This window comes from Pseudochaenichthys georgianus, chromosome 23 (assembly GCF_902827115.2).
Source record: "Pseudochaenichthys georgianus chromosome 23, fPseGeo1.2, whole genome shotgun sequence".
NCBI classification, from domain to species: Eukaryota; Metazoa; Chordata; class Actinopteri; order Perciformes; family Channichthyidae; genus Pseudochaenichthys; species Pseudochaenichthys georgianus.
Window position 1 is genome coordinate 7,054,217 of NC_047525.1, and position 13,564 is coordinate 7,067,780.

The following is a 13,564-nucleotide window of genomic DNA, read 5'->3' on the forward strand; positions in this document are numbered from 1 at the left end:
CTTATAATCATGGACTTTCATATGAAAATAACATTAATCAGATAAAGCAATAGCTATACACACACACACAAGGTATTTATATTAAATATTTGCCGGTGTATATATTTCCATTTATTTTATTATATTGTTAATATTTCAAATAAATTATAAAATTAAAACACATTTATATTTTATATATAAAAATCGGTCTCATGTTACCACTCTGTAAGCCAAGAGTTGTTAATTTAGCAATGCCTTAGCTTTAAGAACAGGGACACAACTAATGACAATAGCATATGTTGGTATATTATTTAGATATTCACACCTTTATCAGAAGAACCAAACCAACATAAAATGTGCTCACAGACAGGCCAGTTCTGTCTAATTTATCACAATTATTTTTGACATGAGATCTTCATATCATCCTAGTTTTGTATTTAGTTTCTAGATTTGTAAACAAATCCAGAACCTTTGAAATATGTTATTGAAAAAAGACCAAGAATAATATAAACTGTACCATGTGTCCTTTTGTGTCCTTCTGTAGTCCATTTGTGGTTTGTCTTGTCTCACCCCGGCTGATATATCACAAAATCCAACAACAAACAATTTAAACATAAACTATCCTATGTGTCTTTGGGTGTTATGAAAGGCGGCCCCCCAAAATAAATGTATTATTATTATTAAGAAGAACACATGGCACACCAACAATCAATCACCGTCCAGCCTCAGCTTTGGTATTCTTTCACAACCATGTTATGGGTTTATTAGACTGAGCAAACATAAACATATGTGGGGAACATAGTGCTGCGTCTCCTGTCCGGTCAAATTCCTCACTCCTGAAGTGCTCACTGCAGAGCAGTGTCCTGTCACAGGAAACAAAACCGTCCCTTCTTTGGGCGAGTTCCCACTGCCTCCTCCTCTCTTTGGTTTTGGGAAACCTTAAAAACATGAGAAAGGTAGCCAGATATATAAATTATTGTCAACATGTTCCTCCCTTCTTTCCTTTAACATTAAGGGTAGGACAAAAATACACACCGAAATTATCATATTTTTGGTATGTATGCATGTATGTATAGCCTACTTTAAGAATAAGACAACCACACTAAGAGTAATAAAAAAGGTGTCCAATAGAAACATTAAATAATTGTGTAAAGAAATGGTAACAACATATTCTAATGAGGCTGGGTCAACAACAATATTGCAATACTATTATCTCACATAGCCCCACTGATCCTGTGTAGCAGGACTTGTAATGTACATACATCCACTAAGTAATTAACGATTATCCTAATTTTAGTCATAATATTGTCATATCTTACACGTGAAAGGTGATCCCACGGGTTCTTGTTTCCAGACTGCGGTGATTAGAGCATCCGTAGGCTGCACAAAAGTCCGGCATAGTCAGGTACTTCTGTAAACACAAAGCCAGCAAATTCCTGTATCATAATGCAAGATGTTTTTAACAAGCCAAACCACTTGGAAGAAATCATGTGTAACTTAAGTTGTGTTGAAAGAAAGAGCAGTTCTGCCTCTCCCACTGGTGGAGTTGTGGGTCAACTTTGTAATACTAGGTCTCACTGACAGCCTCTTGTTATTAGCCAGCTAATAAATACAACCACATACACAAAGAAAAGCTGCAATTTCAACATGTCCAAGCATCCTGTATCATAGCCATGCTAATCATGTTTATAATAAACCAAACCGTTTGTAAATCAGTCAAGATTTCAGTGAGTTAAGAGTATTTTTGTGCAGATCACTCACCTGACAACAGCTACCATAACGCGAATCAGAGTAACTGTTGACTGTAGCAAGATGGCGGCCGGTCAGCTACACTGGAAAATCTCCCATGAGCCATCTAGTGTTTATATATATCTATGCGTTCGTGTGTGTTGGAGGAGGGGCTCTATAAGGAAGTGGCAGATTTTCTCCGGTTGTGTATTTTCAAATTCTAGCGATCTCGAGCCGGTTTCTCAAATTTACCTACCCCACCTTTAAGTCAGGAGCCCACCTCCCTGTGTACTGCTGTGAGGGGAGAGGGAAGAAACTGCCTTCTCCCTTATCAGTGACACCCATAAACCATTATAGGCCTTACACTCAACTTAAAAAACCACTTTGTTTATACTGTAAATATAGAAAAACATTATGAAACATGTTCATTGTGGGTTATACAAGAATATAATTGATTATGCTTGATTATAATTAACTTTCATTTTAAGTATTCAACATACTATGAAGATCTCAACAACTTTTACTCCACTACATGTATTTAACTCCCTTAGTTACTTTACAGATCTGGATGAATGATGTGAAATATAATTAAGTGTTAAATCAGACTTTAGTTCCACCTGGAGTAAATTCACAAGCTACCCTGCAGTATACAAAGTCATTCAAACTAGCTGCACCTTTACCAGCTTTGAGAACACTTTCATGATCAATCATTATAAAACATATCATATTCGGAACAGGGCCAATCTCCTTATTAAGTACTTTTTTTGGTAGTTTAAGTAAGATACGATAGATGGACCTTAATTAATCTCCGTGGGGAAATTCAGTAGTTTAAAAAGCAACGGGGTAAGAAAAACAGGACAGCACAGATGTACGCAAGATTAAAGATACAATTAACAATACAATACAATTAACATGATATACAGTTAAGTAACTTTAAAATAAGAAATGAATTAAAATGAACATAATATACATATTTGGGTCATATATAGACCTACATATTAGATATATTTACATGTGTGCCGGTAAAGTATATTTTGATGCTAATACTTAAGTACTTTTACTTCAGTAACATTTTGAATGCAGGACTTTAACTTGTAACAGAGTATTCCTACACACTGGTACTTCTACTTTTACTCAAGTACAAGATCTGAATACTTTTCCCACCTCCGTAAAGCATGTTTTGTTGTACAGCTACTTCACAGAAAAGGCTTGTATTAGCAGCACCGCCACTAGGGGGCAGTGTGACTCTGCACTCCAATATGTCCCCCATGTCTCTCAGTTTCTGTCAGCTTGTACAATATGGGCCCCTGCCCCCTGTGAAACCTGATAGCGAGGTGAGTACCCCAGGACCTCCACTCTTAGGGTGGTGATGAATGACCCCAGCCATCCTACACACTGAACAGGTTTCTGAGTTCTGGTTGTCCTATTCTCTGCCACAGTGAGTGCCCTGTGTATCAACCCTCAGTGCTGCTTGGCTTTACATAGCATTGCATAAGTCTTATATACTGCAGTGATCTGAGCCAAATCTGCTAAGAGTTTGAGCTTCTGACTGGGTTTTATTTTGAAGGGGACATTGGACTGTGGGAGATTAACCTTCATTGAGGGCAGCCTTCACATGCAATGATGGGTGCAGTTTGACATGGAGCCAGATGGGGGCGCTGTGTCCCTCAGCCTCCTCAATCCTCTGCTGAAACCCTGTATGGTCACAGCAGGGGGGAATAAATGCTGTGACATAAAGCTGCTTAATCCCCTCTACTCTGAAAAATGTATTCTGTCACGCAGCAATCTGTCTCTCTTCCTGTGTCTTTATTTAGATGTTGCAGTGCTGACACATTTACACTCTGGTTTGATGTTGTTTCTGTTAGCGTAGATTTATTAATGTCCATGTGTTTCAAAGATTCAATGGTTTTGTTGTCGGATGCACAGTAGCTACAGTGTAGTTATTGCAATGAAAATCTGTAGTTCCAGGCTCCTCCATCACTGCCACATAAATATATATAAGACCTATATAGTTTTCTATCTGTGTTTTTAATTTGTAGTTTTATTTTAATATTTCCACCACAACACCAAGTACAATTCCTCGTATGTGTTAACCTACCTGGCAATAAAGCTGTTTCTGTTTCTGATTCTGATTTCTGAAAACAATTCCAATAGTGCAAAAAGAAACAGAATAGAAATAAAATAGTGTGAGAAAATGTCAACCAATGTGCAAGTAAATGTGTAAGAAGTAAACTATATAAATGTAACATGGAATAAGATGAGCTAAAAACAGAAATGTAAAATAAAACTGTACAGGAATAAAATACTGTTTTATTTGAATAATACATAAATATGTGAAATGCAAACAGTGAGAGTTTTGTTCAATCTCTCTTGCCATGGTGTTGTCTTCTGAGGCTTTAGTGAGGAATTGAATAGCCTCATGTGGATTCTAAGGTACTGAATTATCCGCTGCACACCCCTCTCTCTCTCTCTCTCTCTCTCTCTCTCTCTCTCTCTCTCTCTCTCTCTCTCTCTCTCTCTCTCTCTCTCTCTCTGTACTGTACATGCTGTGCCGCCCACACGCTCCAGCCTGTCCATCCCTGCAGGAATGTCATGAGGTGATTGACATGTGTCTGTGTTCCAACAGAAGAGATGGCTCCTAAAGGGCAGACTCAACTTAAAATCTCCAAATTGTGTGGTTACAAGTTATAGAAGTACTCCTGAAATGTATTATAAATTAAGAGGGCCTGTAGAAGAGACTGGTAACAGACAGATGTTCAACATTTAAGCAACAAGACAGAGTAATCCTGACTATATTTAAAAAAAATAGACTTTCTACAATGCAAACCTCCTTATCAATTAAAGTCCTCATCTTCCATGTTTCACACCCCCTGTATTTAATACATAATATGAAGTCTTAATGATCTAGATTCACCCTTAAATTGATGGGTGCAAATGCTTCCTGTTACCTGTCATTATGCAGCAGCAATTGTGCATCTTTCTGGTCAGTTTTCTGTTTTATATCTGAGTTGAGCAGCATGTTAAATATGTAAAAGTAGTACATAAGACAACCTTGCTGTCAGTGTGCTTCATTCAGAGTTCATGGGGTAGGAATATAATATTAGCAAATGATTTTAGTTGTACAAACCCAGCCTCTGTCCTCAGGAGGAGGAGGAAGATGGAGGAAGAGGAGAGGACATGGCGGTCTCTCTCTCTCTCTCTCTCTCTCTCTCTCTCTCTCTCTCTCTCTCTCTCTCTCTCTCTCTCTCTCTCTCTCTCTCTCTCTCCACAGCCCTGACCTCCAGAACTCCAGCAACCCGAGATCCTCAATGAAATATTTAAAGCTTCAGTTTTATCCGCAGTGCGTTGGTCAAGACAAACTGTGGGCCTCCATGACGTAATGCCAGCGGTCGGATTGGTCCTTTCTGAGCAGTGTGGTCAGGTGACCTGTGCCGCTGTGGCCTTTTAAGGCATTACGATGCCCTGAGGCTCCACATTAGGCTGTCTGCTGGAGGGAGGATCAATCACTGCTGGCTGCTCCATAGCAAAGCTTTTAGCAGTAAATGTACTGTATGCATTCTTTGATAAAGGCCCCATAGCTTAAGTTATACTCATCTAAGTTGAGATAAGAGTGGGTATAGCTGTTCTTTTTCCCCATCATGCCTTGTTTTATGATATGAGGCCTCCACAGATCCACTTTGCATGCACTGAAAAGTTGTTGTTTTAATGTCCTTTCCCATCATGCCCTGCTGCTGCTGAGCTGACAGCCTCTCTGGGTGCACCTCACTGAGGGTGGAGGGCAGCGGGCTCTCAGGTTACAGGCTCTGTTTCACTGGCACATGGGGGGTGGGTGGGGTGATGGGGAGGCAGCAGCAGCATTACAGTGATCCCTGGGTCTTTACTAATAGATGCCCCAATGATTAACATGCCCCAACCCCACACACATCCACCCCTCTGCTGCAACAGGAGCAGACAGCAGAGAGACAGGGATGTAGACCCTGTAAGGTGAGGTAACCAAGCAGAATACGTTTGAGTATTTTTAAGAACAAAAAGTCCGAATCATCTGATACAGCTTCTTACATGTGAATGTGTTCTCTTTTCTTGACTTCTCTTTGACAGTAAACTACATACATTTTAGTTTTCTAGACAAAACATTTGAAGACAACGTTGTGGTTTTGTCAAAAACACTTATACACATTTTGTCTGACATTTTACAGACCAAACAAATATTCAATGAATCAAAAAAGAATCAACAAATTAACCAACAATGACTTAGTCTGAGGAGAGAGGAGGAAACGTTTTTAGATATGTATTATTGTCGACCTTATTTCATGCCCATATTTGACTGTCATCTTTACATGCTTCACTTCCCGTGAGTAATGATGCTGCACGTGCTGAGGCACTAAATAATCCCTCTTCAGTAATCCTCTGCAGAAGTAACGCCATGTTGGAACTCAAATGTAATTTAATATCAACATTTGCCCCCCTCAGCAATTGATAACCATGACTCATTTCCTGTTTGATATTATATTATTGAAAATAATCATTTGTCATTATCTGTATTTGTATGATTGCCTGACATTTAGATAAAACAGCTGGTACAATGATTGAGTGCTTTAATGACTCTATAATATTACAAGTTTCAAAAGCTTTATTGACTTGAGTCCCAGGCTCCTCTAGCAAAGCAAAAATAAATATATAAGAGATAAAACAAAATTTAAAAAACAATAAAAAAAGAGGTGAAATTCAGTTATACGTCATTTTTCAACATATTCTTAAGCCATTTTAGGATTGATCAATTGATATGCTTCTTTGTTTTTCGGGAGCATATGCTCAATTAAGTGATCTCTTTGTTTCCCTTCAGTTATTTCTTTTGGAGCAGCAGTTATAATGTTGCCGCATTATTATTTCATCCTCCTCCTCTCACATGGACCCCTGCACAGCCTCATCGGATCCCTCCGCTGGCACCTGTTTCCTCTGCTCCTGCACGACAGCAGCGCAGAGCCAAATGAACGTTTTAAATATTTATCGGGGGCTACTCGACTCCTTTACAGGCCGCCACATGATCCTCATCTCCGGTGTCAGCTCCTCCAGGTGGAACCCACGTCAGGGCCCCGGGCTCCGGCTCCTCCACGATGAGCTGCAGCGCCGACTCACCGCGGATTGATTTCACTGTCTATCCACCCTGAAATGAGTGTAACCAGACCCAGCCGCATCACCTCTAAATATTACACGAGGTTTGTCTGGTTATCTGTCTAATTATCAGCAGCAGGTAAACGGACTCTGACTGGCCCTCAAAGAGGAGCTCGCCCTCATATATTAGGGCCCTACAAGTGATGAAGGGACACAGCTCAGGGTCCCACTCCAGCAGGGGCCTTCTGAGGGTGCGCAGCTCTGCGTAAAACCCGAGGAGCAACACGGAGGCCCTTGAAGGCCCGGAGCAGCTGCGGGCCCACACCAGGTTGTATGCTTTTCATTTGAAGGGTTTTAGTCACAAAAAGACAGGACGTTGCTATCATTTAGAATGATGGTAACAATAAATTGGGTGTTGCAGCAAATACTCGGACAGGAAGTATTATGCAATCTGCACGGAGTAACCACTGCAGGCTTTAAATCCACTATTTGATAATCATTAGCCATCTGGACGTGGTCATTTGATCCTGCAGCATCTCGACCTGAGAACTGCAGCCTCAACAGCATCAGCCGACTAAAACTAATCCGGGGTGGGGGGCTGGGACAAAATAGTCTATCTGATGTAGGCTGTGCTCAGTTTAATATGTGGAAATGCAACGAGAAAGCCACCGTAGATTTCATGCAGCCTGCGTGTTATTCACATTTTAGATCACAATTAAGATGAATTCACATTGCAGGTTAATATTAATTTAGGTCATTTTCTTCAACAGAGGGCCTGGCTGTGCCTGTGTGGTTCATTGTAACATATGTATTTTAAACAGCAGCAATAGGCATAACAAAAACAAAGAAGTAGGATTATTCTTTTATTAGATAAAATAACTACAATATACATCAATTTAATATACTGAAACTCAATTGTGTGTATTAATATTATTTTAATATGATAGCATTAAATAGAAAACCTCTAAAAATGGTATTTCCTTTTTATCTGAAGGCGTAATTCTAAATTGTAGGGATTCCCTTTGTTATTATCTAATTGGCCAAACATATAGGAGTCTAAAAAAATAACATGTGATGTGTATTTCCCAACTGGAGAAAAGTGTGTATTTTCTGAGGTCGGGACAATCTAAATAGGGGGTTGGTCCAAATTATTCGTCAGGAAATCATTTAATCCGAAGAGACAAAACCAATCCTCATCCGCTCAGACTGCAGCAGTCCCGGGGTTTAAGGTCTCCTCTCTTGCAGATAGATCCACCTCAAAGGCTCGGTATGCAGCTCGAGGCCGTGAACGCAGCACGACAGAGGCAGTGTGGATTATTGCTCCAGTGCTTGAACATGCCTTTCCTCCCGAACAAACCCCGGGAATGGCAGAGTAAACCGGGAGGAGGCAGGCTGGACAGAAGCTGTTTGAGTCCCGCTTCCAACAAAAACGCCCACTCTTAAAAAACAGGTAGGCCTACTACGGTCCTCTGTTAACCCTCAGAGGGCAAGTTAAAAAAGTGTGTATATTGAGATGGCTTCTGCATATAATATAATCATACATTTTTATTTTTGAGGCGACTTCAGAGGCATCCAGACAGTATTTATGCATAGGGCCTACAATGCATGCAGAAATGAGTGAAAACAGAAAGTAGGAGAAAAATAGACCATCAATTAAAGAGTAGGCCTAGTGTTGTATAGCCAACATTTAGAAAAATATGGACTTGTTCTCACTACGGGGCCGGGCCTAAATTAGAAACGAATATATGTGTACTATTCTTATTCAAATGTAAATTCAGTAACAGCAGATGTGCTTCAAAGACTTTGAACGCAACATATTAAACCGCTGCACATTTTAAGGTGCTTTAAAGGCTGGAACCCGCGCGCTCCTATGTGCCTGCGTCTTTAAGAAGGTGCACGGAACACCTTTCTCTCTGTCAATGTGCAGCACGCGCAGGTAAAAGGGAGGAGGGTGAGTCAAGAGAGAGAGAGAGGAGAGCAGAGGAGCGCGAGGCTCTCTGTGACATCTGATACTCAGGAAGTTCAGAGCCGCTTGGATTTCTTTGTTTCATTGTAGTTGTGCAGTCCTTCTGCCGCGGCGGCCCGGAGGCTGCTGCCGCCACACCGAGCTCTGTAACCGGCCACAGTAATGATAGGTGAATGACTCAAAAGATGTGGGTTCGACTCCAGTGCGCTCTGTTGCTTCATCACGCACAACGAAGGACTCGGAGGAAGGTATGACATCTTTATTTTACACTTTTACTGATATTAAAGATAGGGTTTTATAGTTTAGAAACAGAAAGGAGGAGGCAGCGCGATGAAGTTAAAATTACATTGGCCTTTACTTAAAAAAAACCAAGATTGTGATCGATTCCATAGCTGTTACATCTTGAACAAATGCACCACAAGGTATACTTTTTGGGATTTAGGCCATTTAATATCAGAAAGAAGACTAACGGCCACATGTAGGCTATTGTAACGCAGTGAGGGATTTATACCATCTGCTGGCTTGATCCACAAATAGTCCGAACAGTTCGAATTTGGTCAAATAAAAAAGTAAAATAACAACAGTTCTAGAAATGTAATTGCTCCCAATTAGTACTTTCAAATTAAACCAGCTATTTTAAAGTGTATCTCTGATAATGCCAGAGGTTTTTTTGGTACGCCTTAATCACGTTGCACCTGCTTTTTTCAAATAGCGAGTGCCCAGTTTTAAGAAGGCTAATCCTATGGATTAATACGGAGTCGTGCTATCTTGAACATTTTTACGCACACACACATCGAAGAGTCGCGATGGTATGTAGAATTTATAATAACTATGAGAAAAAAACAGCAATCAAATTAGAAAAAGCTAATTGCTGTTGCTTCTCTTTAAAAAAAAAAAGTATAATCGTGATGCGTTAAATTCCTATCGGAAAAAAAGAGGAATTACTTTATTTTTAAATAGTATTTATTACATCTTGTTTTTATGGCCCGTTTCTTCAAACAATGAGTGACAGTGGCTCTGCAGGCCTCAGACGCGGTAAATCCTCCTGAAATAACCGTGAAGTTGAGGACTTGTAGACTCCCGATTCAGACAAATGCGATTAAGTGAAGGGGCTTTGGAGCTGTGGAGGTTAAAATAACGACGGCACACACAAAGCAGCGGGACAGGCCCTGTGAACATTTCAGGAGAATAAAGCTGCAAGAAAACCCACTGCTGCTTAATAATGAGGAGGAACATTCATTCTAAACATCTACATATATGACTATTGTCCCATAAAAGGTATACTTACACATGATAACATGTTATCATTCACTGCAACACTTTTACATGCATTAATTGATTCGTAAGTTATAATTTTAAATGTAAAAGGGTGGTTCCTGTTTATAGGCTAATACCTAACTGTGTATTTTAACAGCTGGCCTTGATGCCACATTGAAGAAAGAAGACTGTGTCATCTGTCGATCAGATTACTATTCAAACAACATTTATATTTACAGAAGAACCTAAATAGACATTATGCACAGAAACACTACTGAGAGTTTAAAAAATACTAAAATAAATTAAGCACCTGTGATATGCAACACATTTAGTGTTTTCATATGTGCTCGTGGTTAATTGAGACTCCTAATATATTTAAAATAAATCTGACCAAGTTCCATTATTAACTAATTAAGGTATTGGAGAAACATGGGTTGCCTTTAAAGGACAGGTTCTTTTCAACTTGGCTTTTTAGTGCTATTGATTTCCCCAGGAAATGGCAAGGGGAGTCTTGCTCAGGGAGCCATTTGGGCGTCTGAGGAATCACTTAGTCCAGGTTTGATGGCTGGAATCAATGGCTGCTCCGGCACTGCAGGGTGAGGGAGCTAATGGCTGGAGCAGGGTGGGGCGTCTGAGGGAGAGGATTATCTGCTGCGCAAAGATGCTTCTGACAACACACACAAGGTCAGGGACGGACTAAAGGTCATCTCTCCGCTGCAGTATAGTGTACATAATAATGTGTGTGTAATATTCACACTGAGCTGAATATGAAAAATAGAAAGTGGCGTTAGTCAATTTGCTGCAATGTCCCACTCTGATGGCAGCCATTTTCTGGGATTTGCTGTGAGAGAGAAATAGTCTCTGAGACATCGTGCCTAATCACTTATAGCAGGTCAGACAACAAGAACCTGCGTACAGGCGGATCATTTGACTTTATAAGAGAGATATTTATTTAAAAAATACTGTTAAGCATGTCTTGGTGGATTGCCAAACAGGAAAAAAACGTTATCTGTCGCAGCATGTCTCAAAGAACTTGGATTGGGACAATGTTACAACGCTAATCTAGAGCGAATTAAGAGGTCAAGTTTAGGGTGTCACCTTTTGGACAAGTAGAGGGCGTGGGGGAGGGGGCAGATCCAGGATGTAAAGAGATTACTTATAAACCATAAGGGTTCTTTTTGTACCAACCTTATGTCGACTTATAATGATTGTTTGGACACTGAAATCCAATTAGGTTTAAATAATGATGTGATTGCTTTTTTATGATGTTGAGGGAAATGAAGCAACCATCCTCACAAAAATCTTAAAGAACACCAACACACCATTGAGTATCTCAACATAGCATTATTAGCATTATTGTGCGAGATTTTGTAGAATTCACTCTTGCTTCAGTGTCCTCATTGGTCAACCTTGACTTTCCTCGACATCTACAGACAGTGCAGGTGATTAGCAGGGAGCTTCTATATGAGGATGTTTTCTCCCTCCAGGATTGACTCGACTTACATTTAGACGGCCACACTGAGACACAGTAACCTTTGACCTGTTACTCAATGCATGGATCCATCCACTGCAGTGCATCTCCAGTTAATCTGCGTCACAGCATCACTGTGGACAGCTTGAAGGCTGTGAATGCTCCTCAGATCCCTCCTTCCCTCACCTCCTCCCTTCAGGCTGTTCTCCTTGGTGAGGGTCTCTGGTCAGTTTTGCATAGCTTTGCTTCCCGGCGCTGACTCTCCTCCGCTGGGTGTTTGGCTGATAATGACTCCTGTTCTGTGTATGGCACTGGTAGAATTCACTGTGAGCGCTCACTATCAGTGAATTACCATAGGGCCATAAACAGAGCAGAGAAAGAACCACTTGATGAAGCCCGTCCATCGCGGCTTACTGTCTCTGTCTCCTGTGGGCGGGGGTGTGTGATGTAATGCCTCTGGTGCGGGTGCATGAGCTGCGCACATCTCTCTGGGTGCTTCGACGTCTCTGTCCTGATGTGCCTCTGCAACAACAGCTGGAGGCAGCCACTTCTCTTCTTTGCCCATTTTGGCACTAGCACATTTTTGCTTCTGTATATATACTTTGAGCAATCATGTGTAGTGCCAATATAGGACGAGACAGACTTCCATCGGCTTTTGCGTAACCGTGGACTGTAATCTTCTCTGTGTCAGGACATGTACATGTGATCAACCTCTGAATTCAGCTCACTGTCTTCAGTCTTCATGGCCAATGGATGTGGAACTAGATTTTTTTTGAACAAAAACTGAAACGTTGACTTTAATTAAATGTATTAATCAACAGATTAGGTTACTAGGTTAGTTGAAAGCAATACTATTAAGTGTAAATGAAAGATATTAGTTTCAACTTAATATTATTGCTTTAAAGTTGACCTAATACAGTTATGAGAAATTAGTTTTAATTTAAGTCAACATTATCTGGACAAGATAACCTGAGATTTCTCCATGTTCCTGTCCATCATTTTATTAAACTCCTCTTGCCAAGCAATTCAGATTCAGGCCACCTCATATTTGCTGCTTCTTGTATCGATCTGAATCTCTCCACCTCCCGAGGATCCCTGTCGGGTTTGAAGCGGCCCAGCGGCTCTCTGGTGGTGTTTGGCAATGGTAGAACTCACACTGGTGAGGTAGATGGATCCGGTGGTTCTAGACTTGCCAACTACTACCTGAGAGCGTCCACCAGCTGAAAACACATGAAGAGACAGAACCAGCCTTCCTGTACCGAGTGGAGAAACACCTTCAGGACGTGAAGGCAGAGAGTGAGTGAGTGGCTGATGGTGATGAAGGGTGGGGTGAGACTCTGTTCCCCCCTCCACACCCCGGCCTCAGAGCTCCAGTCTCTCTAAAGGGCCGTATAGCATTCAGGCCTATAGTCTTCTGAACTAACAAATAAGCAGATGCATAAGGCAGAACATGGAGATACAGTATGTGGACATGTATAGAGGTCGTTTTCAAGCTTTGTAAATGTGGATATTTGCCTCATATTTCCTCAATTCTGCGTAACTCTGATTTGTAGGGTCACTGTTTGTAATGTTTTATTAAAATAAAAAGGTTCTGGAGGGTAGTAAACTAAAATCAAGAAAGAAAATTAGACCTGGAGTCCGAAGTCAGTTTGAGTATTAATTGACACAAGAATGCAGTCAATGTTAAAAAGTATTTTATAACATCCCAAAGGTTGTGTGTCCACCTCTTCCTCAGACAATACTTCTAGTTTATATTATAACCCAAACCAAGGTATAACACTATGTTAGCTTTTACGTTTTTCATGCTGAAATAAGTACTCAATCAATTCATCCATAGAAAACGTTTCGCCAACTAGTTTAATTATTGAGTAATGAAATGACCAAGCAAACGTGAGCAACCTTTGCAGTTTGCAGGTTATCAAATATGAGCAATTTCCAATGTCTTTGGGTTTGGACCGTCGGATGGACAAATAACCAATCTGACTCATCACTCGATTTGAACAAAACAGTCATCATTAATGAAGATAATATCATTTGCATTCCTACATGCA

General features: G+C 40.5%; 1 long non-coding RNA gene across 1 annotated transcript; it reads right to left on the reverse strand.

The window, feature by feature from the left end:
- Positions 1-620: 620 nt before the first annotated feature.
- On the reverse strand, positions 621-1,798 carry LOC139432961 (uncharacterized). The gene is made up of 3 exons (XR_011642530.1): positions 1,741-1,798; positions 1,299-1,390; positions 621-917 (listed from the first exon to the last, which is right to left on the reverse strand). It is a non-coding gene; the product is annotated as an uncharacterized lncRNA (long non-coding RNA).
- Between the last annotated feature and the right edge of the window lie 11,766 nt (positions 1,799-13,564).